Below are 17355 nucleotides of genomic sequence, written 5' to 3'. Positions count from 1 at the left end.
ACGCAGCATAATCCCAAGAGACTTCCTGATCGGTCAGAAAATCATGCCCTAGAAGTACGTCACAGTACAGGTTGTCTAAGAGCGTTGTTCCACAGCGGGAGTTGTAATTTTACGCGGGCGTGTTTGTTTGGCAAAACTCGGGTGGTTTACGGTTCGAACGGGGAGCGTCTGAACGGTTTGTCCGCCGGCGGTGTCAATCGCCATAAGCGGGTAGGCCGTCTCGGCTGGTATCCCCTCCCCCACGGTGGCTAACATGTCGTTGGCCCGACTCGCGCTATCATCGTATAACACGGGGACTTTTGTTTTCTCGGCCGTATGACTAATATTTTTAAAAACCTTGAGGACCGCATTGTGTCCCTCACTGTGGGTGGGGGGTGCGGTGAGTGAATTTAAAGGGGCTACAGCTTGTCCTGCGTTNGTGGGTGGGGGGTGCGGTAAGTGCATTTAAAGGGGCTACAGCTTGTCCTGCGTTACGAGCGAGGGGCTGTAGTCGAGGTTGAGGGCCCGGTGAACGGGCGAGGTGAGGTGGAAGGTCGTTAAAAATTTCATCATTTTGGCCGAGAGGAACGCGCTCGCTTTCGCTATCGCTAATGAACGAATTAGTTATTCGCGCTGCGCGTTGTGTGGTGTGCTTGTTTGTTGCCGTATGGAATTGTGTCTTTNGTTTGTTTGCTGTGTGGAATTGTGTCATTAAGCCAGAAGAGCGGACTAATTTCTCCGTGACTGTTGCCCGTTTCCCGAAACAGTCGGCCTATTAGGGCAACTGCTGTGCCAGTGGTCTGCTCCGCAATATCGGCAGGGTCGGGGGGGGCGTTCCGCGTTAGGCGCGCTCGCCCGCTGTCGAAAAACTTGCGGTGGTTGGGGAGGCGCAGGAGGCGGTACGTACGGCTTTAAGTTGGTTTTTAGCCTACCCGTGCGTAAGGGCCTGTCGAGATCGTTCGCGATTACGCGCAAATCGTCTAGAGTACGCGGACTTCGCATTTTCACGTTGCCGTAATATTCGTCGCGTAAAAGACTAACTACACGATCCACGATCTGCTGCTCGGAACAACTGGGGCGGGCGCGCATCGCTAAACGTTGTTTATCTATAATAAATTCCGTCATACGCTGATTGGGCCCCTGTTGTGATGTCATGAGTTCGTTTTCTAGCTCGGCTTGGATGCTATTATTATCGAACGCCACGAGAAACTCCCTTGAAAATTGGCGCCAGGACATGTTGTTCAACTTAATGGACTCCCACCAAGTAAATGCCGTGTCCCTTAAAAACTGTACCCCGGTTCTCACCCACAAATCATAATGGATACCGGATTGTGTCAGGAGGTTTTCTAGCTGCTCTAGAAATTCCCTCGGGTCCTCCTCATATTTCCCCGTGAACTCAGGAGACGGAGGACGTAAAACAGGTGGATTATTGTACGGTACAGTCGCCGAATGTGTATATGAACGGGTTGATGAGGACGGTGACAAATCGCGTGTCGGTGGCACAAACGTGTTTGACCCGAAATGTCCCGTGTGTTGTGGGCGCGCGTCTGAATTGTAAGTTGCTTCGTGCGTGTTCGCTCGAGGTAGTGATGGAGACGCGCGCGTGGTCTGGCCGGCTAATCGTTGTATATTGCACGCCTCGCGCTCTTCGATCTCCGTCAAACGTTGTTGTAAAGCCGCGTTATTCTGGGTCATGCTACTCGGCCCAAACGTTACGCGGTTTTGTTCTGGCAAGTGCGCGCGATCAGTACGATTTGTGTCGGCTGTTCCTCGCGTCACTTGTGCGGTGGCGAACGGATTTAGCATGGACTCGTTGTTTAAATCGCGACTTGTAATTGTGTGTGAGAGGGACCGAATCTCCTGCGTAATGCGGGACAGTGCTCTCTCTACTTCTGACATGCGCGCTTCCATGCGTGTGTTCAAAGATACATCGCGTAAGCTCTGCCTTAACGCGCCTATCTCCTCCGTTGCGTGGGATATTGAACGTACCGTATACATGTCATCTGTATACGCTGCGTTCACACATCCGTTGTGACGGCCGGTTGCCTGGGACCACTCGTGTAGAGACCCTGTTTCGGATTCCTCTAGCGCCAGGTTAACCGGTTGATCCGCGTGTGTCGGGGGGACGACGGTCCGGCATAGCGCGGGGGCGTCGTCTATCCGTGACTCGCGTTCCGTCTCGAGCGTCTCATAGTGAAGCGGCGGGCGTTCGGGTAAAATCGCGTTCGACGGGTCTAGCCCTTCGCTGCGTAAATTATTTTCCAACACGGCTAGCATATCGCTTTTCGTTGTGGGCCCATTTAGCTGTCTATACGCGCACTCGCGCAATAGTTCCCGACGATTCATCTGAGACAAAGTTTTACCTGACATCGTGAACGTTCTTTACCGTATTTCGCGAGAATGAACAAAAATAAATAAATAAAACGCAAGCGCTTGTTTGTTTTTGTTATTCGGAAATACAATACCGTCGGTCTCGAGAATACGCGTTATGTGCTCGCGTATGAACGTCAACAATGCCGGCCGTTTGTATTATTATTGTTGTTGTGGTACTGATATAGTATAGAACTAAGATAATGGTTTTGTATGGGGATGACGTTACTATAATATTTATAATTTCGAAGGTCGGAAATAATAATACAAACGGTTTTATGGGCTCGGTTGTTAATGCTATATCGAACGCGTTGATACGGAGTGTATTGTGCACTACCTGTCTATCGCTGTCGTTGCAATGTAATGTGAATCAGCGGCGTCGTCTCGCGCACGCGATAAGGAATGGTTGGGCAACAACTGGATAATCTACTTGTTAATGTTAAAAATAACTAGCGAAGTGGAATTCTACAATTGTTGCGCTATTGAAAATTTATCTATAACCGAGCGGGGAATTCGCTGCTGTCACCAGCGGACTGTGACTGAAATAACTCGAAGCACAGGGCGGCTAAGTAAACCTAGCTGTCTCTTATATAAAAAAGTAAAATAGATTACAGACAAGTCAGCAAATGGTTTTCTTACCTTAGTCAAAGTTAATCCGGTTTAGAATCTTTGCCGGGGAGCCAGTTGACAGATACTTAGACGTCGTAATGACGGATAAATAATGTAGTCGACACGATTATAGTTATTTAGTTTGTGCGGTGCCGTTTATTCAACAATGTTACATATATGTTATATATATATATATACACTTTAAATTATTATAGATAATATACACGATTACTAAAAGACGAAGAAAACACAAGTTAAGATGAACAGACACGAGATTAGGCACTGATTGACGATGAGGAAAAAGGCCGATGTGTGTCGAACGGTGTCACGGAGATGACTTCACGTGTATTTGCGGCGGGTCGTAGCTGGACGTGCGGCACTTGCTGGACTTTGTACCGTGGCGTATCGCACGCGGTGTTAGTCAGTCAAACTACCATATGCACGTAGAAGGGCGGCGGCTGATACAGGTGTCACGGGTCGCGGGGTTCCGTGTATAGAGAACGACGCGGTCCGTGTCAATATTTATGTTATATACAAATTAAAACTATATTATTCTTAACTAATAAGTAATAAATGTAGTCCAGATCACAATGACCAGTCACTCAGAAGACCTAGAAATACAGAGTATTCAAAATTTGCTAAATGAAAGTATTCCTGAAGAAAACGAAATGAGCTTTGAGAATGACACCGACTCTGAATTGCCTGATACATTAGAAGTTGATGAACACAATAGTGATACTGAGACGAATGATTCAAGTTCAGGCAGTGAATATAATAAAACTGATTCCGACTTTTCGTCAACAGGTAACAGACAATATTTTTGGGGTAAAGATAAGACAACAAAATGGGCCAAGACAGTCCCTACCAGATTGTAACCAGTTTTACAAAAAATTGTAAAACTCNAACAAGTACCAGAGCAAAACAGCAAAATATTATTCGTGTTCCGGCAGGTGTGAAAGGTGGAGCAAAAAATTGTAAAACTCCTATTGATTGTTTTTCATTATTCATAGACGATAAAATAATCAGAAGTGTTGTATTTTGTACGAATTTATACATTAATCGTATCGCTCACAAATTCGTTCGTAGTAGAGACGTGAATAAAACTGATGAGGACGAAATTAAATGTTTACTCGGCTTACTCATTCTATCAGGAGTAAATAGGTCAGGACATCAAAATTTAGAAGATCTTTGGAGAACAAATGGTTTAGGAATAGGTATTTTTCATTCAGCAATGACGTTGAAACGATTTTTTTTCTTATTACGTTGTATTCGTTTTGACGATTACAGAGATCGTCAATCTCGTAAAGAAATTGATAACTTCGCTGCTTTTAGAGACATTTTTGAACTTTTCTTGGCCAATTGTGAAAATAATTATGCTGTATCCGAATATACTACAATCGATGAACAACTTGTTGCATTCAGGGGTAGATGTCCATTTCGTGTTTATATACCAAGTAAACCAGCTAAATATGGTTTGAAAATTCAAACCATTTGTGACGCTCAAGCTTGGTATACTCTCAATATGGAAGTGTATACAGGGAAACAAAAAGACGGGCCTTATAAAATTTCTAATTCAGCCACTGATGTTGTACTTCGATTATCTCAGCCCATTTATGATACAGGGCGTAATATTACGGCTGATAATTGGTTCAGTAGTATTTCGTTGGCCAACAAGCTGTTGGAAAAAAAAATAACATTTGTCAGTACTCTAAGAAAAAATAAAATAGAATTACCAATACAATTTGTTTCTACTAAAAATAGAGTCGAAAATTCAACTTTGTTTGGTTTTGGAAAGCAAATAACAATTGATTCGTATATACCAAAAAAAAACAAAAATGTGATTATGTTATCTACTATGCATCTTGATTGTTCTATTTCTGAACAGCCAGAAGATAATTCTAAGCCCGAAATTATACTTTTTTATAATAAAACAAAACCGGAGTTGACACGGTAGATGAAATGTCTTATTCAGTGTCACGTAAAGTAAGGCCTTTGGTGTTATTTTTCCGACTCATAGATTTAGCTGGTATAAATGCTCAAATTATTTTTCATAAAAATACCCAAAACAATAAAAAGATTCGAAGAAAATTTTTAGAAGAAGTGGGATTGTCATTACTACAGGTTCAACTAAAAAAACGAGCGGTTTCTAAATATATTCCAAGGTCTCTCAGGCAACAGGTGTTAAAATTTGCTGGTGAAGAACAACCTCCTGAATATTCTACAGTTTTATTAGGAAGACGAGGAAGATGTACTGTTTGTCCAAGAAATACGGACATCAAAACTACAAATTCATGTCAAACATGTCAGAAGTTTATGTGTCTAAAACATATGTAAACAGTATGCAAGGAATGTTGGGAGAAAAGTGATTCTTATCAAAGTGATTTTTAACTATTATATTATTATACATATGTACTAATGGACATAATAAATATAGTTTTAATAAATTTGTAATTCCAAACCTAAAAAAAGCGTAATTTACATTTACCCCAGACATTTACAATTACCCCTCCTAACCCTACTCGTATGATAATAATTAAATTGTATTGTAATATTAATAATAAAAAAATTCAATTCAGAAAAATGATTATGTAAATGTAAATACACATAAAACTAATAAATATAAGCCGTGTTTGAGCTCGAAGAAATACAAGAAAAATTAATCAAAATACATTTTGTAATAGTAAAAGCTTTTATTTACCGTCTAAAAAATAAGATATTGCAGTTAAAATAATTTTTTTAGAAACCAAAATTTTTTAATGAAATTTTGAAAATTAAGTTTTTTTTTTCGTAATATAATTTTTAGTAATGCACATAATTTTGTCATTTATTTATTTTTTAATTTTTATCCATATTTATATATCATATGCTAACAAATAATGTTTTTGAATTAAAAAAAATGAATATTTTTATACATATTTTATACTTTTTTAGAAAGGGGGTCTAATAGACCCCCACGCGACTATGAACGTTAAAAATAGGTACGCGCCTGCTTAAGGGTTAAGGCGCATAATTGAAACAATATTATTTTTATCAGGACGTGGTTTACCATTTCTAGGTTCAGACGAACACTCCGGGTCAAATCGTAATGGAAATTTTTTGGAATATTGGAGCTTCTTTCAAAATTTGACCCATTTTTAGCCCAACATGTTGCAGTACACGGAAATCGAGGGAAAGGACACACATCTTATTTGTCCAAAACTATTTATAACGAATTTATTGTACTTATTGCAAAAAAAACTCGTACTATGATTATAGATCAATTAAAAAAAGCCGGTTATTTTTCAATGAGCGTTGATTCTACTCCTGATATTACCCATATGGATCAACTAACTTTTATTTTGAGATACGTAAATAATGATGGACCAGTAGAACGTTTCATTACTTTTATTCATATTACAAGTCATACTGGTGCAAATCTTGCTTTGTGTTTACTTAACTTTTTGAAAGAAAATGATATTAACATAGAAAATTGTCGTGGTCAGAACTATGACAACGCTAGCAACATGTGTGGGACTTATACTGGTATGCAAGCAGAAATAAAAAGTACAATTCATTTATTGATTATATTCCGTGTATTGCACATTCGTTGAATGTCGTTGGACAATCTGCTGATTTATACACTGCAATTAATTTAATTGAAAGTCTTAAAATTGTCCTTCAAAATATAAGAAACCAATATGATGAATATAAAAGTAAAGGCATGAAAAGGGCTAAAAATGAAGACTATAAATTAACTACGCATAGAAAAAAATTTAAAAGAAACGAGAGTAGTTTTAATGAACTAAATGCAAAAGATTCATTTAAAATAAATACTTTTTATTTAATAATTGATCAGTTTTATAGTGCTTTAGTACATAGAATTAACGCTTATACTAACGTAAGGGATAATTTTAAGTTATTATCAGACATTTCAATGGACATGAAAATTGAAGACATAGAAGAAGGAATGGAAAAGTTATTAAAAAGGTATCCAAAAGATTTCCCTGATGATTTTAAAAATGAATTTCAACAGTTTCTAAGATTTTCGTCAAAGTCTTTATCATTAATTACAACGAACGAAAATAAGAAGAAGAATATTTTGCTTAACATGTATAAGATGATAGTTGATTTAAATGTGACTGAAAGTTTTTCAAATGTTAAACGGTTATTACGTTTATATCTTTCTCTTATGTGTACCAACTGTACAGGTGAAAGATCATTTACCCGATTAAAATTATTAAAAAACGTTTTAAGATCTTCACTATCACAAAATCTTGGAATTTTAAGTATTGAAAGTGAATTTGTAAAATCTCTAGACTTTGAAGAAGTGATCCAAAATTTTGCAAATGAAAAAGCTAGAAAAAAAGAATTATGTCTTGATGAAGGGGATAAACAATTTGATAGTTGCGACGATAACAGTGACTAATTTTATAATAGTTTATGTATTTACTTATAATTTAAAAATGTGCTTATAAAGTAAAAATTTTCAATTTAACATGGTTTTGTATTAAATCTTATTTATAAAATAATGAATCTATAATATTATATAAAATATTGTTGTTTGTAGTATTCACTTCCTCCTAAATTTGGAGAAAGACTATATATAACAGAAAACAATAATATATTTCATATATTTTATTCATGTTACTTATATTTATTAGGTAATTAATTAGGCCCATCTGAATCATTTGATTACGGCCCCCAAAGTACTTAATCTGGCTTTGAGTAGAAGTAGCTATGACTAGGTGTCTTCTCTATTTTGCTATAACTAATTTAGGAGAAGAATTTGTAATACTAAATTTAACTTAATATTACATCCTTTTATTGTTTTTTTTTTTAATTTTTAGAATGTGGTTTTGCTGGGGATTGTTGCTTATAACTTGCTGTTGTGATTAAGGTTGATTTTGTATAAAATAAAAATAACCAGGCGGCTAAATATTAATCACCGTATATTTTAAATCACTATATATAAGTAAAATGCCAAAAACAGTGTCACGATAGTGTTCTGTAAGGAAGTTGAAAAAGATATATTGTGATATATATTGGTGCATCACCGGACCGGTTCTCGTCACTCGGCGTCGCGCGACCTGTCGGACGAGGAGAGGTAGCTGTGTCGCAGTCGCCATCCAGCGGTAAAGCCGGAAGTGCAATGCGACCGCGTCATTGCCAAATTATATTTATGGAGGAAATTAAGATATCAGTATCTTAAGGTGTTTTTTTTAACGAAGTGCAAGAGACAATGATGTATGAAAAAAGTATTCCATTAACTTATTCTCAGGTTATTTTAGGCAAAGTAAATACAAAAGTGAGTCATTAGCTGTAGAAGGCTATAAAAACAAAAATACTAATTATTACAATATTATTAATCAATCTTTATTTATACTAAAAAATATTAATAAAAATATGTGGGGAAACCAATTAGATCTTAATGATTTAAATTTCAATAAAAGATCAAAAAGGGGTATTCAGTTATTAGATAACATGTTTCATTTTTGTTGTAATGCTGCAATCGAAAAACAACTAAAAACCTTTTATTCTAATGAACAAATTTTAAAAGATCAGTTTAATAAATTCAAAGATGTTTTTGCTTCTGACCACAAAGACTTTAACGATATCAGTTCACAACTTAATAATTTTACTTCTAATACCAACATTAAAATCGAATTATTAAAAACTGCGTTTCGAAAAATTAATGATGATAATATAAATTGTAGCGTTACGCTACGGCTCTATCATTGGTTGGCAGTTGCGAGAAAGTCCGCTGGACAGCGCTGTTTGACAACCCTTATTCAAATATGTAAATTAAAGTATTTATTTATTATTATTTTTTATTATATTGTAATGATTATTTTATATACCAGTCTTAACGAGAACTCGAAAATAGCAAATTAGAATATTCTTTTGTTTTTGGAGGGTTTTTTAAAAATAAATAATATGTGGGCAATTGTGTTCTACACTACTCCGGTGGTGACGGGTAGCATAAAGTGCACCGTCGCTACTTGTATAATTCTTCTCTAAAAATTCTAATAGTTTTTTTAGTTCTTCGTTGTACTAGTGTTTGCAGTGTTCATTGCCAACTAGTCTTCATATAATAATTCATCATTTCATTTTTTCCATCGAGTAAGTTTTCTTTATTTTTTTCCTTATTACATATATAATTTTCAACGGTGTTCGTAATTAAGTGTTACCAACCGTGATCAAAATTATATATATCTTTTCTTTAAAGGCTAGTCATAATCTTTAACGGTGATTATAACCATCGTGTTATCAACCGTGATCGAGAAAACTGTCTTTTTGTAAAAATCCCTTTAACCTTTTTGCAACGGTGTTCGTAACTACTCGTTACCAACCGTGATCCAGAGGGTTATACTTCTACTTCACCCCAAATTAAATAGTTTCTAAAATAAGACTGATATAGTATTTAGTTAATTAATATATGTATATATTCATCTTTATATAAAAATAAATCAGAACAAATCGATTAGTCGAAAATTTGTGTTATATTTTTCATATTTAAAGAGAACAAACGTAGAAACATTTCAAAATAATGCAATGTTGGAAGACAATATCCTAAATAATTCAATTTAGGGGATACAATAAATACTTTTTACTATAATGACTGTTTTTTCTAAATTAATTGATATTGAAAGAAGATCTAATACACATTTACATTGCAAAAATAATAAAATCCCACCTAGAGTATTATCTACTGATATACTTTACAAAGATTTATTGAAATTATAGAAAACAGTTAATAAAGACGGTTATGAACTAGTTATTCCAATAAAAAATCTACATTCTTATTACAATTTACCTATTGCTGAATGTCAGTTTTCAGAAACTCAAATATTATTAAAAATAAAAATTCCCATTAAAGAAAGTAATTCAATGTGGAAACTTTTTCAGTATATCCCGTTCATTTCAAATTCCACAATCCCATTTGTCTAATCTTTTCAGAAAAAAACTTATATTGCAGTTAATGAGTTTAATGATGATCATAGAGTTGTTTCTGGTGTCGTGTTACAACACTGCCATCCACCGGTTACTGATTTATGTTTTATTCTAAAAATTTCCGCTGACAAAACACTCTCACCGAGATGTTTTAGGCGATTTACAAAAATTTACCATTAGAACAAATCTATCAAGTATGTTATTTTCAATGTATTTGATATATGCGTTACCCGGAAGATGCAATAATAACAAGATGTCAAGATCCATTGCAATGGTGGCACAATAATCGCTATAATTACACTTATTTAAGTATAGTAGCAAAACATTCATTATGCCATCTTGGTACATCTGTCCCTTGTGAGAGGGTGTTTTCGAGTGCAGGATTAGTTTTATATTTAAATAAAAAAAGACATACTTTGCACATAATTATGAAGATAACAATTAAAATATCAAATGTCATAATAAAAATCACTTTTTACTTATATTAAAATAAAACAAGCTATACTTGGCATTAATATAATATCAATAACAATAAATAGATTTCATAATGTTAAAGAAAAAATTTAACATTAAAAAAATTGAAACTATGAGTTTATTAAAGTTTGGTATTTATGATCTTTGAAATAGCGTTCTATACAATAATACTTATCACAAATATTATAATATAAAATATTATAATAATTTGCTAGTGTAAGTAAAATTAAAATTTAATAATTACAGAATTAATTTGATAATCTGGGTCTTCATCAGTATCATCAAATGACGTTTCTTCAAGAGACGAGCTAAAATCATCGTCATCCAAAAAATTCAATGCTTCGTTGATTTGCTCTGGGTCCATTTTGTAATATCAGAATAAATAAAAAATATAATAAAACTAATATTACATACAGTATACGTAATGATAATATGATGCTCCTGAAAACAAATACGGCACTATAGGCCATGAGCATCATATTTGGTTCTCACTTCATATCGGTGAAATATCAATAAAAATCGATTCTGTTATCAATTTTATATAAAGTAATGATGAAATAAACAATTTTATTCAAAAAAATCAGTGTGGCAACCGACACCATAATCTCTGTTTTTTTGCGTGGCAAAATAGATTCCACTCAGCATCTCATATGATGCTCATGGCAGTCAACTTGTTTATGTCTTTATTTAAATACTTAAATAATAAATTATAAATATAATATAGGTAATTAAGTATAGTATTTAGTAATTATCTGTTATCATTATTGATTGTTATCAGTTACCAGTTATCAATTTATCACTTTAGTCCACGTTATGGCCATCATGTTAAACAGTAAAAAAAAAAATAATAGTAACTGTTACTTTTACTTCCAAGTAACAGCCTGTTATTGTTACTACACTAGTAACTGTTATAAATCACTGTTCCTGTTATTTTGTCCCATCACTAATCTGAAAGCGTGGGGGCTTTGCGCCATATTTTTTGTATATTGAGCGCCCGACACTTTTATTCACAATAATACTAGTATTTTTCGTTCATTATTGTTTTAAGTTTATTTCTAACTTTTTAATTCGATATGCTTTAAAAGCGTGTTTTTCAGTTTTTTAAACTATATTTATTTTATTTCTTTGACATGAATCAAAATATCTACTTACCTATAATTATATCGTCCATCGTTAATACAATCACGAGCTGCCTTACTGGAATATTCCTCCATGCTGCGTTAACTTCTTCTGAAATTTTGCCAGCAACTGACCTATGGCGATTACGAATAGTTGATCCGTCTCTTCCAATTCTATATTTGTAATACCTTCTGGTGCGGCCAGGTTCGTCCACGTTTTCGGAGACAGGATCTGGTAATCTTCTATCAGCAGCCAAACCATACTATTAATAATGCTGCTGACAGAGGAATCCGAGTCTGTCTCGTTCAAAAATAGGAGCTGTCTCAATATCTGAGCCATCATGTTCGAATCATACGGTAGGTGTATTTGCAACTGGTCCATGATCTGGTCTCTGTTCAACTTTAATACTTTTTCGCGTATATTAAACAAATTTAAATTCTCCATCCATCCTCTTAACGGATTCTTCAGTGGTTTCCTCTTCAAATTCGTGTGCCACTATATTTGACTCTCTTGATCCGGATCCAATTTCACTATATCTTCTGGGCTCCACTACTGCATACGTTTCTCGTATCTAAATTTCATAAATTATGTTAAATGTTTAACACAATTTAATTATGTACTTGTTCAACGTACAAGTCTTCTCTTGCACTTGTCTCTTCGACAGTTGACGTTTTTCTTCTTTTCGTACTACTTTGACCGATGAGGTAATTTGTAAACGCATTTGTTTGGTATTGTGTTCCGGGTCTACCAGTGTACCGATCCATCTCGATAACTAATTAATGATGAAGATGAAGTCATCCTTTTTGACATTAAATGTTCCGCGCTTGAAAAACTGAAACATGTTTTGCATATAAAATACGAGCACCAATCAGTTTGATTACCTCCGTTGGTAGTATTAATTTGTTGCCGTCGCCACCGTTATATACACTGCTTATAATGTTTGTCTCAATACCTCGCGTCGCACACGAACTAATCGTGACTTGGTGCTTACTTGAAAGAGAGAGATCACTCTCTTTTTCAGACTGTAACAATTAATATTATTATATAATAATATTTTTTTTTCTCTATTATAATAATAATATCAATAAAACAGGATGTGTTCCTAATGTATTGAAAATATTCTTAGGAAATAATGTGATGTTAAGGTCGAACATTGATGTGACAAAGGCTTTAATGAATAGTAACATAGGCATCATTATAGAAATTATATGACCAAGTTTTCGCAGGGACTAAGTATACGCGGAAGACATCCCGTTAATCCGAGTTAATTTCGGTTCAGATGGTGAACACGTAATTAAGCCAATATCGATACAATTTCCAGCAAAATACACTATAGAACTGCTGAGGGACGAATATTATCGCTAATCCTGAAATGGGCATCAACCGTTTATAAGATGCAAGGCTGTACAGTTGATCATGCAGACATTTATCTGGGTTCTCTGCTGTTTGCTGATGGACAAGCCTATGTAACACTTAGCCGATTCAGATCTTTGGATGGTATTTGAATTGAAGAACTTGATTGCTCAAAGTTGACAGGTAAAACTCCACGTAACAGTGAAGCATTAGAAGAAATGATTCGACTAAGAAAAAATGACTCATAAAAATCGTCAAAACATGATCGAGTTCATAACGTCATTACATACGAGTCACATTAAATACTATAATATTTTAACTAAAAACATACATAACGTAATTCAAACACGCTTTCATATGTTATAAAACTAAATAGTGAAAAATAAATATAGTTAAAAAAAACTAAAATACATGCTTTTAAAGCACATCGAACTAAAAAGTTAAAAATAATTTTTAAAATAAGCTTAAAACAATAATGAACGAAAAATACTAGTATTGTTGTGAAAAAAGCGTCGGGCACTCAATACATGAAAAATATGGCACAAAGTAGCCATCAGATTGGGCCAAAGCCGCCCAAAATGAACTTTATTATATGCTAAAGAATGGCATTTGTAGATCGTCATCTAGTGCGTGGTCCTTTATTACTAGTTCCGAAGAAGGATGGAACTTTACGCCCATTCGGCGATTATAGGAGTCTCAACGCGAAGACACGCGCAGATCGTTACCCACTGCCACACCTTCATGACTTCACTGTCTATCTGGAAGGAAATACAGTCTTCACTGATATGGATCTTGTCAGGGCGTACCATCAGGTGTCCATCGCTGAACAGGATATACCAAAGACTGCCGTTATAACACCCTTTGGTCTATTTAAATTCCCAGTAATGAGGTTCGGGCTCAAAAACGCAGCTCAAACTATTTAACACGTTGTAAACGATATGTGACGCGGACTGGATTATGCTTTCGCTTACATCGACAACATCTTGATCGCATCATGGAATAAAGTGGAACATGTCTTACACATACGTACTGTTTTACAGCGACTTAAGAACTACAGTTTGTCCATTAATGCCGCTAAGTGCATTTTCGTAGTACCCTCGTTGTCTTTCATGGGCCATGTTGTTGATAAGGATGGCTGTCGCCCAAATCCAGACCGCATCGCCGCTATCAGAGAATACCCCTACCATCCATAAAATAGGGTTTCTCGGTTCGTTAAATTTTTATCGCCGCTTCATCAAGAACGCAGCAACACTGCAAGTCACTTTGTATGACTTAGTGTCAAAAGTAGCGAAAAAAGACAGTCCTCTACAGTAGCATCGCCATAGGTGGTGTTCTTGAACAAGAAAATGACGGCTAATGGGTGCCGCTAGGTTTTTTCTACGGAAAACTCTTAGTCTCGCAAAAGAAATACAGTACATATGACCAAGAACTCCTAGCCGCCTATCTCAGCACCCGTCATTTTATGCATATTATCGAAGGTCACAAGACAACTCTGCTCACGGACCACAAATCCCATATATTTATGTTTACGCAGAAGAGTGAAAAATACGTCGAACGACAGGCACACGGCATATCTCCTTCCTGTCTCATTCCTGTTAATGCACGACATCAAATACATCCACGGCCACGAAAATGTAGTACCGGACACTCTTGCGCAATGATGTTGTGAAATTGGAGAGTGACGTTGTCAGCACAATGGTTGAAGGATCAGATGGACGACGTCGAGCTTAAACGTATTTAAACGGTAATTCTAAATATTCTTTTCAAATACAATTTCGCGTTACAAACAACGAAAAAATTTTGGTGGACTTCTCAACAGGTACGCCTTGTACGTACGTGCCTGCCAAACACCGTAGATCCGTTTTTGAAGCGCTCCATGATTTAACACATGGTGTTCGCAAAGCGACGCAACGCTTAGTCAGCGCCCGCTATTGTTGGCCGAGTATTAACGCTGAAATCGTAAAGTGGATAAAGACGTGCCTGCAGTGCCAACGCAGTAAAATTGGCAAACATACTATTACGCCGACAGCGCCTTACGTGTTACTAGATTGGCGTTTTGGAGTTAGATTTGGACATAGTCAGTCCACTCTCTCAGTCTGCAGCAAAAAAATATTTAATCACTTGTATCGACCGTTTCACGCATTGGCCAATCTACAACATTCTGCGCACGCTGTTGCTGCAGTTTTTGTTATAAATTGGATTTCTCGTTTCGGCGTACCGGATTTCGTAAAGGTCGATTAAGGGTGACAGTTTGAGGCAGATTTGTTCCAGTCGTTATCCAGCACATATGGAATTCAACATATCTGCACTTCGCCATATCACCCACAAGCAAACGGGATCGTCGAACGTTTCATCGCACTTTGAAAATCGAAGCTAGTTCGAGATTTAAAGCAGTTTATGGCAGAATTGCAATCGACTACTGGGTCAAATCACGTGCCGCTACATTTGATTTTTGTGCTACAATCTTTAAGCAAAGTGAATCACGTGTTTTTACGTATTGACGCCGTACGACCGCCGTTTAGCATCAAATATGAAGGTCCCTACGCCGTACTGGAACGCCAGAAAAAAACATTTAAAATCCAGTGCGATCGCAGGGCAGTCTAAATCTCGATAGATCGCCTGAAACCCGCTTTCGTCCTTCGTGATTATCCACTTTTTGACCAAAACTACGCCGTGCAGTCTTTTGGGTTTAAACAACGCCGTAAAAATCAGGTCAGTTTTTTTTTCTCCAAAGGGGAGTAATGTGGCGGCTTCCGCCACTATCACCATTTAGTCATCATCCCCCGTTTTACCGTTTTTATGTCGCGAAATTATTTTATTGTATTTTGTCAAACATTGTTGGTATTCGTCCCTATACAGGGTGTAAATCTTTCGAACCATAGTAATGTATGGGCGAGTATCCTGGTAAAGTGTAAAATAGGACCTCGTTTTTTTTTTTTTTTTTTCCAAAATTGGAGAAATTTTGGAATAACCCCCCCAAATTTCTTTAAAATTAAAAATAAATTATACCACAATATTTCCCGCAAAATTCTCTTACAAATTGAATGGTCACTCGATTTTTTGTAATTTTTGCGCCCTCCTCTGAAATTTGGGTTCGAAGTTGGAAAAAAATTTCACATTAGTGTGACCCATCAATTTGTATTGAAATTTCACTGGGAGTCCTGTGATGTAGTTTATTTTTAGTATAAACGATTAAATAACAAGAAAGACCGAAAAACCCACAAATAATGTGATATTTTTTAAATTTCATGAGTTTATTTCGTCTTTTATTATTTATTCAAACCGATTATAATTTTTATCATGGAAACTGTTATAAAATTATAATTTTTTTTCTTTTTAGGTCGGGGAAATAAAACAATTATAATATTGAAATGAATATTTTTAACTTTATTACAATAGGATAATTAGAAATAATTATTTTAATGTAATCAGCCACTACTCTTTTCCGAAATTAATCAATAATGAGAATATGGTACATCACTGAGCTTGTTAATGTTTATTTAAATGTTCGAAAAATACTGTTCACTATTGAATAGTCACTTATTAAGTTGCACATAATATTAGATAACCTTTAAAATATAGCTTCTTTTTTTGTGCAATAAAAATGCATAAATATTACATTATTTGTAGGTTTTTTCGGTTTTTCTTGTTATTTAATCGTTTATACTAAAAATAAACTACATCACAGGACTCCCAGTGAAATTTCAATACAAATTGATGGGTCACACTAATGTGAAATTTTTTTCCAACTTCGAACCCAAATTTCAGAGGAGGGCGCAAAAATTACAAAAAATCGAGTGACCATTCAATTTGTATGAGAATTTTGCGGGAAATATTGTGGTATGATTTATTTTTAATTTTAGAGAAATTCGGGGGAGTTATTCCAAAATTTCTCCTATTTTGGAAAAAAAAAAAAAAAACGATGTCCTATTTTACACTTTACCAGGATACTCACTCATAAATTACTATGGTTCGAAAGATTTACACCCTGTATGTGTGACTTTTCAAATATGAATTTCAATTAACCAACCTCCCACTCCAATTAGTGTCTGTCTGACCACCGAGTAATTTACCATTTTTGTTTACTAATTTTTTTTTCTCAACTCGCTTGCCTCGCTGACGAATACGTTAATTTTTTAAACCTTTTCCTAATTTGTTTCATTATTGTTTTGATAAATAAAAGTCTTAAACGCCTTCGGCGTTAATATTTATTTTCTTTGTGCTCATCATCTACTAGCGTTAAATTTCAAACAATTACCTTGGAGGCCTTAACCTCCAAAGTATAATAGATAATTTTGTTATGTATTGCTAATATTTATGTTAGTTAATAATAATGACAATTAGTGATAGTAGAATTTTTATTAAAATTTTATTTAGTTTTAAGTACTAGTGTTGTACTGAGTCAACTATTCTTGTTGCAATAACACTTCCTGTTTGTCCAGGAAGTGGTAACTGCATTAGATTACCAAAGAGTAAAACATTTATGTCTCCAAAACAGGCGACCGGGCTTTTCAATTGACA

At 35.4% G+C, this 17355-nt stretch overlaps 1 protein-coding gene across 1 annotated transcript in view; it reads right to left on the bottom strand.

The window, feature by feature from the left end:
* Positions 1–17355, bottom strand: part of LOC126898127 (E3 SUMO-protein ligase ZBED1-like) — a 100713-nt gene that overhangs the window by 49357 nt on the left and 34001 nt on the right. The gene's annotated exons all lie outside the window — the stretch shown is intronic.

The sequence above is a fragment of the Daktulosphaira vitifoliae genome, unplaced genomic scaffold (genome assembly GCF_025091365.1).
Source record: "Daktulosphaira vitifoliae isolate Bord-2020 unplaced genomic scaffold, ASM2509136v1 Scaffold_2, whole genome shotgun sequence".
NCBI classification, from domain to species: Eukaryota; Metazoa; Arthropoda; class Insecta; order Hemiptera; family Phylloxeridae; genus Daktulosphaira; species Daktulosphaira vitifoliae.
Note: the sequence above shows the minus strand (reverse complement) of the source record. Positions and strands in the feature narration are given on the sequence as shown.